The sequence below is a fragment of the Athalia rosae genome, chromosome 2, assembly GCF_917208135.1.
Source record: "Athalia rosae chromosome 2, iyAthRosa1.1, whole genome shotgun sequence".
Taxonomy (NCBI): Eukaryota; Metazoa; Arthropoda; class Insecta; order Hymenoptera; family Athaliidae; genus Athalia; species Athalia rosae.
Genome location: NC_064027.1, coordinates 8,360,513 through 8,375,545, shown reverse-complemented (window position 1 = coordinate 8,375,545; position 15,033 = coordinate 8,360,513). Strand labels below are relative to the sequence as shown.

The 15,033-nt window shown below is 45.5% G+C and overlaps 1 protein-coding gene across 1 annotated transcript in view; it reads right to left on the bottom strand.

Annotated features, from left to right (window-relative positions):
• Window positions 1-15,033, bottom strand: part of LOC105693973 (cadherin-related tumor suppressor) — an 88,763-nt gene that overhangs the window by 33,620 nt on the left and 40,110 nt on the right. The window lies entirely within an intron of this gene.

The following is a 15,033-nucleotide window of genomic DNA, read 5'->3' as shown; positions in this document are numbered from 1 at the left end:
GATACGAGAATAGTCGGCTCTCTATTCGATGGACCAACAGTTCTTCTCGGAAGGGAGTCCAGCCTGGTTCCTCTCTCCTTCTCTCTCTCTCTCTATTCCACTGCCTCGCCGTGGCTTCCTATCCTCTCTCTTTTCACTCCACGTCTTATAGATCTTCGAGTATTTTTCGGTCGCCTCGTTACCACTTCTTGAGCAACCACCTGACCCGCGCGGCGGCGCGTATACCTCTCCAAAAGACAACGGGGGCGGGGAATATTAAATATAAACAAACACACGTATTTACACGTATACACGGTTGTGTCCTACGTAAGTTATGTGAAGGGAGGTGGGGGTTTGTCCTCGTACGAGGGATTAAGGTTGACAAAAATCAAAAAGAATTAAAACTGAAATCTCTTCGTGTTTTTTTTTTTTTTCAACTTCTTTTTTTCGGTCCAGTAGGGGCGAAACTATCGAGAGTGTTCACAGTTGAGGAGATGTGCTCCACCGAGGCGAACGGCTACCACGTCAAATCTTTCACGTCGGTATAACTCCTTAGCCATACGTACGCGGCGACTGTCGTGAATTCTAATTACTTATAAGAGGATCCGAATGAATTCGTCTTCCCGCGGCAATAAGGCTGTCTTTATTTCTACATATTGTACCTCCCGTATGCACGTGCGTGTGCGTACATACGTGTATAAACGCATTTTAGCCGGGTACAGAAGCGTCATTTAAAGTATCGTTATGCATCTTAAGAACACATATACGTGTATAATTTGGTATACCTATAACGTGACTTATTATACTCGCCGCGGTAATGCGCTCGGAGATTTTCTTCGTGAGTCCCGATCGTTTCTAAACTACTGACTTACGTACAGACGTGTTTATAAGTACACCTGCGTCACAAGTATAAAGAAACGCAGAAACGGTCGGTCCGGTCAGCTGGTAATATTAACGTCGCGGTGTCGATGAATTACCCAAATTACCCCGATAATATGACGATTAGAAAACAGCGGCCATTGCGTATCTGGATTCAAATATTTGATCATCGATAGTCGTCGAGCACGTAGTTCGCGCGCATTGTACGTGAAGTAAATTTTTACGAGGTTCCCATGTACCGTCCATATTCACACCGTATATCGAGGGAATATATCTCCCCGAGTTCTTTTCTTTCTAGTCGCGATCTCAAACTTCGATTTAAAAGTCAACGGCGTCGGGGGCTTCAGGTGCTTCGTCGTCGTACACGCACATCTACTCAAGGTAGTGACTAATAAAGTGTAAAACATCAGGCTCTCGCCGAATCTCCGACGGATAACGTTCGTTTCAGCGATTCCGAATCGTCACTCTTCCTTCTTTTGATTCGTCATTAGAGTACGCGGTGTATATAACGAATACGAAGTACGATCTCGATCGTTTTGTACGTTTAGTTGTATGTATATTTAACCGCGGAGAAATTCACCGGAGTCCCGTTCGCCTGGGACTTTAAAATGGGACCGAGATATCGTGAGAGACTTCAAAAGTCCGCGTGTCACCTGTTGGATACGCGGATCGAATTTTCTTACGAGTCTCTTCGGATCGTAAATTCTGGCCGATTCTTCTCCGTGCGAATCGTGGATAAGAGAAAACAAGTCGAATCCACCTCGGTTTTGCTCAGAAAAATCTCACGTTTGTAGACGATAAATTTATGGACAAGCGAAAAATTTCAATATCGCGCTTAAGAGAGAGGAAGAAAAAAAAGAAGTAGAAGAAGAATGAAAGAAAGAAAGAAAGAAAGAACGAGTGGAAAACGAGAGTCGGGTGCGCGCGGGGGGGTAGGTGCGTTTGAACGGGCGGCATACAAACGCGTGCGGGTCGGAACTGGAGTGGTAATTTGAACGAAGTTTTATTTCATCGTTCTAATTTCCAGCATGCGCGACCTTTGCGGTAATATCGATACGAGATATTGCCTTCGAGCTTGTTCGTACGTGCGAATGTACACGGACGTCAACGCGTAACGCGCGCTATCGCTGCACCGGTCTCCCTGCCTTATACTACCGACCAGTAGGCATAATATGGGGGTCCCCTCGCTTGCGTCCGGTGGCAACCGTTAAGAGACGAAGAAATAAAGTGTATCCACTTACGGTTTATTACCTACGATACAAGCCGTTTTGCAATTAAAACCGAGCTCCTACATCTCGCCGCTCGGTACTCGATTTGCAAAACTGTTACCATTCGGATTGTGTGCATATTACATCTCCGATACATACATATGTATATACATATAAATGTATAATATATTACGTGTTATTACATGTGGACGATTTATCTGTGTGAAAATGATATTTTTCTTTTGTTTTAGTCCAACTTTCCGCTTTCCGCGTCACCGTAGGTACGAGAGATTCGTTAGGATCGATTTATGGAGTTGATCGATTAGCCTGTACACCGAATTACAAGTAGGTAGAACACGGGTAAAATGTATATATGTATATGTATATAGAGCCGGTGTAACAAAATCAGTTTCGAACGAGTCATGATTTATCGCGGGTTGAACAACTTGTCTTACAAACAACGGGTTTTACTACGAAATACCTGAACTAAGTCACGCTTCGTTTGTATAATATATTTAACTCGGTTAATTACGCGCCGATGTCAAACGCTTTGAAATAAACGGATCAGACGTGACCCCGTTCCGTGGATTTCAATTTTTCTTTTTCTCTATTTTAATTGCTTTTTACTTAAACCATCGTTGGCGCTAATTAAAGACGTATTACTCCGTAATCGAATCCCCCGGTTAAATCACTCGTACATGTACAGCTGCGCGGCGTCTGGGTCAAGTGACGGACGTGTGTTACCGAGGCGAGGAATGTTGGAACTCGACCAACGCGGCGAAATTTATTCCACGGGAAACCTCGCCGCGCGAATTATCGTTATATGCAGAAGCCGGGAGTATAGAGAACTTGGTATGCGAAATACCCGTCATCCAAGGCCACCGTATAATAGACCACGAATACTTGTCTCTTCTGCATCGTGAAAGCCGAAATTTTTCTTCAACGTTTATTATCTCGACTGCTCATCGCTTTTTTTCTTGGCTAGTTTTTTTCAAATTCTTCTTTTTTTTGTTGTTTTTTTTCTTTCTTTCTTTCTTACCTCCCCGGGTAAGGGGATAGTGGGAATGATTCGCCGTGCAGCGATACGCTCGCGGCTGCGTTACGGGTATAACCGGCGTACAGGTATTCGTACGCCTTATACCACTCGGATGTTGTATAAAATTGAACCGTAAACTGCGACACGGAAGATATATATCTCCTATCGAGCATCTTCGACGGGTAGTAATCGAATAATAAGAAAGTATGAATAAAAAAAAGGAGAAATAAAAGGGTGGCGAGGAGGGGGAGGGGGAGGGGGAGGGGGAGGGGGAAGGGGGGGAAAGAAGCAAGTTAAATACGGGAACGCGTAATCTTTTCGGACTTTGGATCGAATAAGCACGAGAAGATCGGATGGAAGGCTGGCCGGGTCCTGACTGGGTCCGACTTGGCCCCGGGGCCCGGGAGCCTTGTGTGAAGGGAACGCCGGTCGAAGCAAACGAAGAGAGGAAAAGAACAAGGAGAAAAAGGAGAAGGAGGAGGTGGAGGAGGAGGAGGAGGAGGAGGAGCGGTGGGGTGGGGTGTGGGGGGGCCATCGGGCCGCTTATCCGATCAAACATGATCGTACAAATAGAGAAGTAGTCGTGTCAAGCGAGAGCCTAGCGCCATCTTTATCGCGCGTCTGTTTCTTCTCTTGTCTTGGGACACGGGGAACGCGTCTCGGGACCCCGCGGTCAACCCTTGCGACTGCCGCTTCTGCTTCCACTTCGGCCGAAAGCGAACCTCGAATCCCCTCGAAATTCGAATAGCTTATACAGAAATATCCCGCCTTCTATGCTCCGTCGAAATACAAAGTGAAGTATCTCGACTGACGTTTCGAAGAATTAGGCACAAAGCGAGTTCGAAATCTTGATCCCCCGATTCTCGCTATGCCGCGGCCGCTGAGCGCGAGCCTGGCGTACAACGGAGCGCCGGGAATAATTTTCGCGTGTAGCGAGATTCGCGGTTTTATGAAACCGTAAGCGCGGTCCGTGTGCGGCGAGGAGCGCACATTCAAGGCTGGTCAAGGTCGGGGACTCCGATCATCGAGTCATTCGAATATACGTACAACGTACGCGCACGGTAGAGACGTGTAGATGTAATTGATGTAACGCGTACCTATAATGGCGTCGAAGAATTCGCGTATCGAAAACCGGCGCGCATCGGCGTTGCTCCTTTTCCGCGAATTTTGATCTCTCGAAAAAAGGATGTAACGCGTTCCGTCTGGAATTCGTAATTAGATTTAAATTCTTCACCCCGGGTAGAATCGCAAGAGTAGCGAGAGGAGGGTTTCTGCAGTGGCCCCGGTCATCGTACGCGTAACTTGCCGTCGTCCTCGCGTCCTCGTCGATTCTCGTCCTCTTTGCATGCGGCGCGCGGCAGTTATAGACGCTTATTTTCAAGGTGACGCACCGCCGTGTGGAGATGGTCACGTTTCAGCGTGTATGCTCGCTACAGGTACTAGCGTACTGTACTCAGAAATCGATCGGAGGATCTTTAACGTTTTCCGAAACTCGTTTTATAACTTCTCTTGTGTGCTCTTTCGGTCTAAACTCTCTAAGGTAGACCGAAAATCATTTGGTGGCTTCTTATTCTTCTTCTTCTTCTACTTCGTCTTCTTCTTCTTCTTCTTCTTAGCACGGGGAGAAATTCCTCCTGGGATTCAAAAGGCTCCCTTCCTCCCCCCCCCCTCCCCCTCGCCGTCCCCAACCCTCTCCCAACCATCCACCTCTTCTTCTTCTTCTTCGTCTTCTTCGTCTTCTTCTTCATCTTCTTCTTCTATTTGTCTCTCGGTCTTCCCTTCCACTCCGGTCGAAAGAGTGTGCAGCATCACACGGCACTGCAGGTTCCAAGTTCTTGATGTCGGTTCAAACCTACACGACATGTACGATACCTACAGGTAGGCGCGCGTGCGCGTGAGTGCGTGGCCGTATGATAGTGCGAGCTTACCTGTCAGTTTGACATATGTAGCTCTGTCTACCGAGGCGATAAAATTCAGGTAAATCGTAGAATTCTGCATATACACGTTGAAGATTTACGAGTATTATACGGTACGTACCGCGGATCAACGGGCCATATTCCGACGTTTTTTTTTTTTCTTTCATTCTCATTCCCTTCTTTTCTTCCGATTTTTCTTTTTCGTTTTCCTCTTTCTCTTTTTTTCGTTGTTTAATGTTACTCGGTTCTCGCTACAGAAACTCTCGAGCAAGGCCTGCTAGCGGATAATAGCAAAGATCCTGCGCGAGTTCTCAAAGGTAATCGCGCGCTAATTCCGCCCCGTCGAGATCCCAACCCCGCATTATTTATGGAAATGACCGCGTCGATGCTCGGGCTCGATTTCTCTTCTATTGATACTACTAATCCACCGTAATTGATCGCATGACGATAACCCGCAGCAGGAAAGTTGATTTTAATTTTTTTTCTTCCCTTTTTCATCCGTACCCCTTCCTTCCTTCCTTTTTTTTTTTTTCTTTCATACCGCTCGAACAACGGGGCATGTAATCAAGGTGCCATTTCCCATGGAAATCCGACGTTCGAGCATCGTCCGCTCCGCTACGCGCACCGTAATACGTTACGTCGTAATATTTCTACGGCTATATTTGAAAAACAACCAGTTGTATAATATCTGGTAACCGGAGATCGATCGCCAACTCCGAGCTCTCCGATCGGGCTGCGCCCTCAGCCGCAGAAAAGGTAAAGGTGCAACGGCGAAAAGGGTGACTCCTTCGACGATGAGCTCGATGTCCTTCCAACGGGGATAGCGACCACCTTCCGCGCGACTCGTCGGGGACATTTTTTTCGTCGAGGTGTTACGTGGACCGAGGTTACGAGCTGCGTATTTTATACACGCAGCGACGAGACGACGTGCGTCGCGTCACTTGACCCGGTCCGGTCCGCGTCGTCGTGTGGTTTTCTTCCCTTTCGTTCTCGCGGGGATATCGTCGAGGGGACGCGCAACGACAATCGAATACTCTCGTATCCCGATATTCGAGTAAAATTTCCAAAGAAAAAGAGAAGAAAAAGGAGAAGAAACGCGTCTCGGGTATAAGGCTTCTTCTCTTGGACGCGGTTCGCTTCAACTTTTGTATACCTGAGGCGGGGTGGAATGAGATTTTACGGGTAATTTTGCGCGAGAAAGAACAAGCGTACGTGTTGTGTACGTACACGGTGAAACGATATCGACGGAATGAGTAAAATAAGAGAGCGAACGATATAATTCATGGAAGACTCGGATTATTATACCGATATATAAGGAAGCAATCTCTCTTTATCGAACTATTAATTAAAGCTGATTCAGTTGCAGCTACCGCAATTTCATGCCGCATGCTCATGCGATCTAAAACAAGTGGCGCATACTATTATAGGCGCACGACGCGCGCGAGTTCTGAGACTTTCAGTGGAAAACCAGTCTCTCCGACATCGAGATGTCGAACAAGGTGTGTGTATATAGGGTACCCCTGCGCTCCGATGTATTTATGTTACCTTCGCTATTTTATCGCGAGATTAACAGTCGTGTACAAAAAACGAACGACCGAAAAAAAAGAAAAAAAACAAACAAACAACAAACAAATGATAACGATAAAAGAAAAGAAGAAAAATGAAAAGAGAAACCAAAAACGATCGAACCGACGAAATGAATAAAAACACAACGCTTGCCGCGAAACTTGAAGTGGGGATGAAACTTGTGGGTGGTGGGACGACGCCGCGCGGCCGCCGTACGGATTGGACTTTGATGAATTGTAACGATTTATTATTTCGTGCTGCACCTTACGTTAGCGTGTATCCGTGGATATTATACACTATTTTATATTGAAAAATTACAATAATCTCGCTAATCCTTGCGGCTTCGTCAAATCCGAGAACGGGTCCTAGAGAATCCTGTCGACAACGATTCGGAGAAACACAAGAGTGGAAGAATTTTGGGCTCCTGCAACCGGAAATACTCCACGTTTCTTTCTTTCATTTTTTTTTTTTTTCCATTTTTCTTATTTCGGTATGTTTTCTGCAATTCTTTTTCCTCCTTCGTTGAAAAATAAGTCCTTCGGGCTCCGATCTCTATTGAATTTATGGAAGTATCGACGGGGAGATTTATTTATCCTCACCGACGCGCATATAAGTAATATCTCGCATATATTGTATACGGATATAGACGAGGACCGAGCGAGTTGCCCTCCGACAATAATGCTTCGATGATCATCCGTTCCCATTGGCGGTGCATATCCCGCAGTGACAAGTTGGAGACGTAGGCCTTTGCCCGGCGAGACGAGATGCGGCAAAAGTTGAGGGGTAAGTCGAACGAAGGGGGAGGGAAGGAGGCCACCTAAATAATAATACGCGAACGAGTGGGTAGAGATTATACTATCCGATTTATCCGCAGATTTTTTGATTCGGAACGAGATTTACGAGATGACTAATGAAAAAATTTATATTTAGATCTCCGCGGGCTTCGCGAATGCTATGTACATAATATCGCGTCGCTTCGACTATATAACGTTTTGCGAAACTCGACCTTTTTCTGCTACTCCACAGCTCCCAACGCGTCTTCGAAGAAGAGAATCAGCTCCGATAGCGAGAGGCTTAGGTACGGTATATCAAGCGAACGCGAGTTGACGCGTTTGCGAAATGCAATTATTGTCTTCGCATCTTACCGGTCAGTTGCAGAGATATTGCAGGATATACATATATAAGTACACGGGGACGGACGGCAACGGCCGGCCGCGGTCGGACGGAATTTTAACGCGGGGAATCCCACGATATCGACCGCGTTGGATAAGCTGGGGCCGCGCAATCGCTCCGCGACAGAAACGGTAAAGTCGACTATTAGACCGCGGCGCGCATGGAAGATATATATCTTATTGTCTTTTAACGGACTGACAGAATTATTGTGTGCTTTAGCTACGGGCCCCGAAGGCACGTTATGTACCGGGTGACTCAGTGGTTCGACCCCTGATAGAGACCCGGGCATGCCCGACCGCTATATCCCTACGGGGGGAAGAATGGGACTCACTTCGTGCATGACCCACGGAAACCCCCGCTGCGCGACGCGATCCGATCGTCTGATCCCCGACCGCGCTGACGGAGATACCATCTCTTCGTGGTCCATGGCCCCCGCCTCGATCTCGCTCCCTTCGTCATATACGTGTATTACTATGCTTACCCCCCTTTGCCCCCCTTCACCCTCGCCATCCCCCTTCGCCCCGTACCCTACCGTACGCGTGTGCGCGAACCTTTCTCGGTGTTACCTACCTATCTATCTGCCTACCTACCTATCTACCTACCTTGCGCGTAGCTATATCTGTAATAGTTGGAATCTATCTGTCCCGCCGCATATTATTACACAGATGTTGCCGTATATATACTTTGTGTATATATATATATATATGTAACTTCGATTTTATTTAGTGAAAAAATTTCTATCGAGACGGGGAAATTATATACGGACAGTCACGTTGTCGTTGAACCTTTTACAAATAATCCTTTCGCCATTTTTCCAACTATAGATGTAATATGAGCGTGGCGTATGTATATATGTACACGTGATATTTCTAATCACGAATTACGATTGTGGCGTTGATTCGAAAGAGTTCGTTGAAATTCGCTTCTTTTATTTCGTGTCATTTTGAAACGGCTTTCACATCGCGAAGCGGTAGTGGGCATTTGACAGCAACTGCGCGAGTAATTGTAGCGAACCTGCGGCGGGATGAGCCCCGTGTAATCCCGTGTTCGTTTATGTTGATGCGCGTCAATGATCTCTTGCGGTTGGCATAAATAATAAGCGAACGGTATGCCCCAGCTATACTTCGGTAATTATTATTTACGGAAGTGCATGAACTGCATTATATACATATATATATATATATATATCTATAAATATAACCCTATTTCGCCCAACTTCCTTGGACGTGAACCGTTACGAGTTATATTCGTAAACGATCGAATAGAGAGAGGTGTACGCATACCACGGAGGTATATGCACACCTATATGTATATACCCGGCATTATTTTCCATGGGATAACATCGTAAGGTACGCCTCGAAGCGGCAAATGGATTTAGTCTAATTTGGATCGCTCTGTAGCGCATCGTGCACGCACGCTCTTCGATCTTCCCAAAAAAAGGAGAAGAAAAAACAACAACAAGAAAAAGAAAAGAGAAAAAAGGAAAAAAAAAAAAGAAACCGGGTATCGGGGGAGAAAGATGGAAGAATTATTATCAGGACGCGGGATGTAAGAAAGGAAGCGTAAGAATAAGTTAGAACGGAAGAGGGAGGCGGTGGAACGAACAAATAAAAATTCTAAAAGTCGAGGCTGATTGGTTGTGTGGAGGTCAAACGCGTCGAGCGAGTAGCACCGGTATATCGGTAGAGTCAACGACGGCGGCGGCGATTCGGCCGTAACAAATTCGGGCCGCCAAAGCAGTCGAGACAGTCCGCTGTCCCTTACCCTACCGTAGGACGTCCCCTCTCTTGTTCTCGGTTTCGTTATATTGTAACTCCAATCTAATTCATCCACGGAACGGGACACGGATTCGATTTACGCAACGATAAGAATTTCTCATCGCGAGGGAGGAGGACCACCGCCGAGTGATCCGATTTGTTTTTCAACGCGAACCACGCGTACGGATTACCTATCGCGATACCGTCGCCAAATTTGTCACGCATTTCCAATTCTGTACAGAAAAAAAAGAAATCGAGGAATATCGTGAGAAAAATAAAGAAGAAAAATTCATCATTCGTTCAATGAAATAATAATAATCATTGTGGAATTCGCAAGTATTAAGGGAAGAGAGTCGTTCCGATCGAAGAATTAGTAACGAAATAGCGGCGAGTTCTCTCCCCTGTGTAAAATAATTAACAACAGCCTCAACATCGTGTAATTATACGAAATGCATTTCAAGAATCCGTGTTGGTTTGGCGACCAGTTTTAGAGATGTTTTGAGTTTATATAGAATGTCGTTTGGCACGGGTATTGCCGAAAGGTGGTGTCCCTTGCCAACAAGGAGCCTCTCCGGTGACCCGAGCAACAGGACGAAGAGGAGAAAGAAAGAAAGAAAGAAAGAAGGAAAGAAAGAAAGAAAGAAGAGGAACGAAAGGGTGAGGGCGAAGGATGGGGATGGGGATGGGGATGGGGAGGGGAGATATACAGGTCCTGGACCGCGAAGCGAGAGGGAGAGAGAAGATTAGAGGAGGGAGAAGTTGTCTGCCGAAGGAAGCGAACCAGCACGGAGCAACCTATGATCACGTCATTAATTTGAGAAGGCCCGGCACCGCTACCGGACCACGCCGACTCGCCGAACCGTGCGAGCAAACTTTGTAATACTTTACAGGCAATCTGTGGAATCTTGAAATTATACGGGACAGCCCAAGGCTGATAGCCAGGGCGCTCGGCGCTGGTTTTGTCATGCAAAACCCTGGGACCAATCGTTACGTAATTTGATAATTTCCAAGCAATTTACCTACGCATTATTTATTAGTCGATATCACAATACCGGGGCGTAACGATCATCGTCCTCTCGATATTGCCCGGCGAGTGAGCGTAGCAAAATTTTTTACAACCACCGGAACGCCGACGCGGGGCAAGACTTTTGTCGGACGTTCAAATTTTCCGAAATCATGCGCGAGTTACGTACCGTGGGGGATACGACGTCGGGCGCCAAGAAACTTCGAAGACACAGACACGGTGGGATGAAAAAGTTACCACACTCGCGTCCGAACGCTCGAATATAGGGGTCATGGACCTTTTTACATTCTGCACTTTGTAATTTAGCGGTCGATGTCAAGAGATTAATCGAGCAAAATAATTGTCTCTTCGAAGAAGGGGAATAAAATGAAAAAAGGTACAGGTGAAATAAAAAAAAAAAAAAACAAAAAAAAAAGAAAAAGAAGGTGGAAGGGGAAGAAGAAGGAGACGCTGACATAACTCGGCTCCGGTATAACGTTACTAATTCGCAAGAGTCGTAAGTAGCGTAAAAAGCAAGTCATTCGGTTTGTATACACCGAATTGGCGCGTCGTACCGCCGAGTCGGACGTCGTTTCAGAATGCGTTTGGCAATGTTTAACGTTTATATCGCCGGTCGTAACTACTCGTAGTTTCCACGCGAGAAGCCCGAAGGCAACTTCTTAGTCTTACGCCGAGGCATCGATCGTTTTACTTTTTAACGATTGCCCGTACGTAAACATTGCTCTCCCGATTACGGTTGCAGCCTAGAAGGGAAGGGAAGAGCGACGAATATTAGCCTTCTGCACCGTTTGCCCGTACATGGAGGTTGGGACATGTGTATCGCTACGTCATTGTCTTGTAAACCTTTGCTGTTTTAGAAGCGGAACAATCGCTAGAGCCGATGATGACACGGTGTAGTGGGTGAATAGAATTATCCACCACCTGGGATTCGGAAAAAGGATTGCCACGTGGAATGAAAGGTTTGTTCGAGTGTCCGAATTGCGATTTCACATTTCATATATCTACTTGACTCCGCGTTGAGTGTGCATGCCAAAAGGAGAACGAAGAGGAGCAGAGATCATCAGTTTTTATTTATTAATTTTTGTTTTTTGTTTTGTTTTGTTTTTTTCTTTTACTCCTTTTTCCCCGACAGTTGCAAGAGTCGAGGACGAGTGACTTGTTTTTCAACCGGACTCGTCTACTCTTTGGTAAATTAATCTTCATTTCGTCGTCAAGTCTTGAGCCGGAGGAGATCAACGGTGTATAAGGTGTAGAATATATTTGAAACTAAAATGCACGCGTGCGCTTTGTCATTATGTGCATTCGTTACTTTGGCTTCATTCGTCGTCAGTCAATGATGATCATTCGTTTACATGTCCCGAAGAATTTGCCGATTGTGCGAATTAAATTGATCTATCACATTAGGATGATCGTGGATTTTTCGCTTCCTGGCGATGAGATTTGTTCATAGCTCAAATTAGTCGATGGATTCGTGTTCCTGGGGTCAAAATACATGAGAATAGCATATAAAATGGAATATTACCCCGTTGGATATTTTCGATTTTTGGGCCAAAACTTAAGTATTTCAAAAATCGTCCGTATGGCACTTTTCTTACGTATTTTGACCTCAGGAATCCAAATCTGAAAGAAAAATTGACCTATCTCTAAAATTGGCCGAGTAATCGCCAATTTTCAGCTTTTTGGGGTCAAAAATAAAAAATTGATTTTTTAGTCTATCTTAATGTAATTTGAGCTCAGGAATCCGAATCTGGAAGAAAAATTGATCTATCTTAAAAAATGACCGAGTTATTCCCATTTTTTCGCATTTTTTTGCATAAATTTGATGATATCTCGAAGGGAAAAAATCGTAGCTCAATTTGGACAACGGATTCGTGTTTCTGAGGTCAAATTACGTAAGAAAAGTGTCACCCAATCAATTTTGAAAAATAAAAATTTTTGGCCAAAATTTGAAATTTTTCCAAGGGATACCCCTTACGATTTTTTCAAATTTTGACCAAAAATTTTTATTTTTTAAAATCGATCGTATGGCACTTTTCTTACGTATTTTGACCTCAGGAACACGAATCCGTTGTCCAAATTGAGCTACGATTTTTTCCCTTCGAGATATCATCAAATTTATGCAAAAAAATGCGAAAAAATGGGAATAACTCGGTCATTTTTGAAGATAGATTAATTTTTCTTCCAGATTCGGATTCCTGAGCTCAAATTACATTAATATAGACTGAAAAATCAATTTTTTATTTTTGACCCCAAAAAGCTGAAAATTGGCGATTACTCGGCCAATTTTAAAGATAGGTCAATTTTTCTATCAGATTCGGATTCCTGAGATCAAAATACATAAGAAAAATGTATTAAACTCAATTAACACAATGATTTATTTTTTTCTCAAAAATCGCATTTTTTTTGGTTCTTCAGAAGTAATCTCACATATAATCAGCTCAGGAATCCAACTCTGAAAGCCAAAATCATCTACTCATACAATCGATCGAGTAATCATCAATTATTCGCTGTTGGGAGCAGAAAAATTACAAGACAAATCGATTGGTTTTAGTCGTAGACCCACTTCGAAATATTCGAATTTTTCAATTCACCAGCGAACCCGAGCTTTGCTGGAGTCAGCGTAGCCACGGGCGAGCGGTTTGTTGTGGGGTGTCACCTCTGCTCAGCCCCGAAGGTGACGTCTCACAACAAAGCGCTATGCTGCTGGCTACGCTGACTCCAGCTAAGCTTGTGCTCCCTCGTAGACCGAGAAATTCGAATATTTCGACCCATACATGGATTGCGACGAATCAAAGTGGGTCTACGACTCAATTTAACCAACGGATTCGTGTTCCTCTCGTCAAAATACACAAGAAAAGTATCCTGCGATCGGTTTCAAAAGTACTCCATTTTTGGCCCAACAATCGAGAAGAATTCGAAAATTACAGTCGCCTTCTTTCCTTTGCGATCATAACCCTTTATCGCAGAAATATTGTCGATTATAGCTGAAGCAACGTGCGTTTGTGTGAAAATGCTATCAGAGTTCCATAAATTCGCGTCGCTATCGGCACCGCGAGTATAATTATTCTGAGTGACAAATTTCCATGGTTTATGATCCGAGGATTTCAAATTCATCCGTCTCCCGAACGCATTACGATCAGTTTTGAGGAAATTCATAGATCGTAATCGTGGCAATCACCGCGGGTGATCGCGGTCCGCGGCAAGGCGATATAAGTATCATATTATACGCTCCGTGTTAGCGGACCGCTTTTGTTTCTTCACTAAAACTTTTGTTCACGTCCGATTTCATTCGCTCCATTGTTTCTCGCGGTTGTTATCGATGTGCAATAAATAATACGCCTGGTCAGTCGCGCGCGCGGGGTCCACGAGCACGGCCGAAGGCTCCCAACCGCACACCGCCGTGTTCGGCTACAATCAAGTTCCGCGCTTCCGAGAGAAAGTTGCGGCGATTCTTACGTTGTACGTAACCGCGATACGTGTACCATATTCCGACCGCGTACGTAGTAGACACACGTACATCATATTCGTACACGTATACGCCTCCGACTCGTAATAACGCACGCGCGGGTAATCAATCGTACGAAATACGGGGGGGGGGGGCCCGAATCGGGTGCACCGGGACATAGCCCTATCCTTATTACCTATCCGTCGCTCCAGATATATCGCGCAAAGATATACGCGTACCCACAACTGAATTTTCAGTACAATGGAAGGAAGATCGGGAGCTCGGCGGAGTGCGGAGTACGAAGCCGCTCTCATTTTCTACTTCGCCAATGTAGGCCGACGATTGTCGGACGTTTCTACCGGCGTCTGGACCGAAAATAAACCCTCACTTTATCCGAGTCAGGGAGCTGTTGTGTGCCGTCGAAGGTAATTGCTTCCAGAAGGGGCCCCGGCGTTATAATTTGTATCGTGTTTTTAGGTTCATAGTGTATAGCTAGGGCTTCGCGAGTCGCGTGAGACCGCGAGATTTTCAAGCTGTGTGTTTAGAATCTCCGGAATATTAGGCCGCCGCAATTCAAAACGCAATAATTTTCTTTTTAACTATAAAATTAAGTGCCAAGGTGCGGGCAGACTTCGGGTACGCCGATACTCGGAAATATTTTAAAACCTCCGCAATTATACATTTAGTTTATTTTAGTTTAGTTATCAGGGAAAGTCTGCATCTGCGGTCGCCGCGGGCTGCAGCCGGATGCCCGTGCATTGACGGTTTCTTTGAGGGATCGGAGTCCTTCCGGTTTGTCGAGAATGGCGCCGCGTCTCCGCAAAGCTTCTAGATTCTCGCCGACGCGACGCCCGAGCAGCGACCGACTCCTTTCAAAGGACAAGTCCGTACGCGCGCGCGCGCGCGCCTCTTTGGTATCGGAAAGTGTGCGGCGAGCGAAACGTCGTTTCGATTCCTATATGTTTATAAGCCCGTAACGATTCGTTACGATTCAATTAGCGATACGACGTTCGTTCCCTTTAGGGCTGCAGGTGCTCTAAGGACATCTCA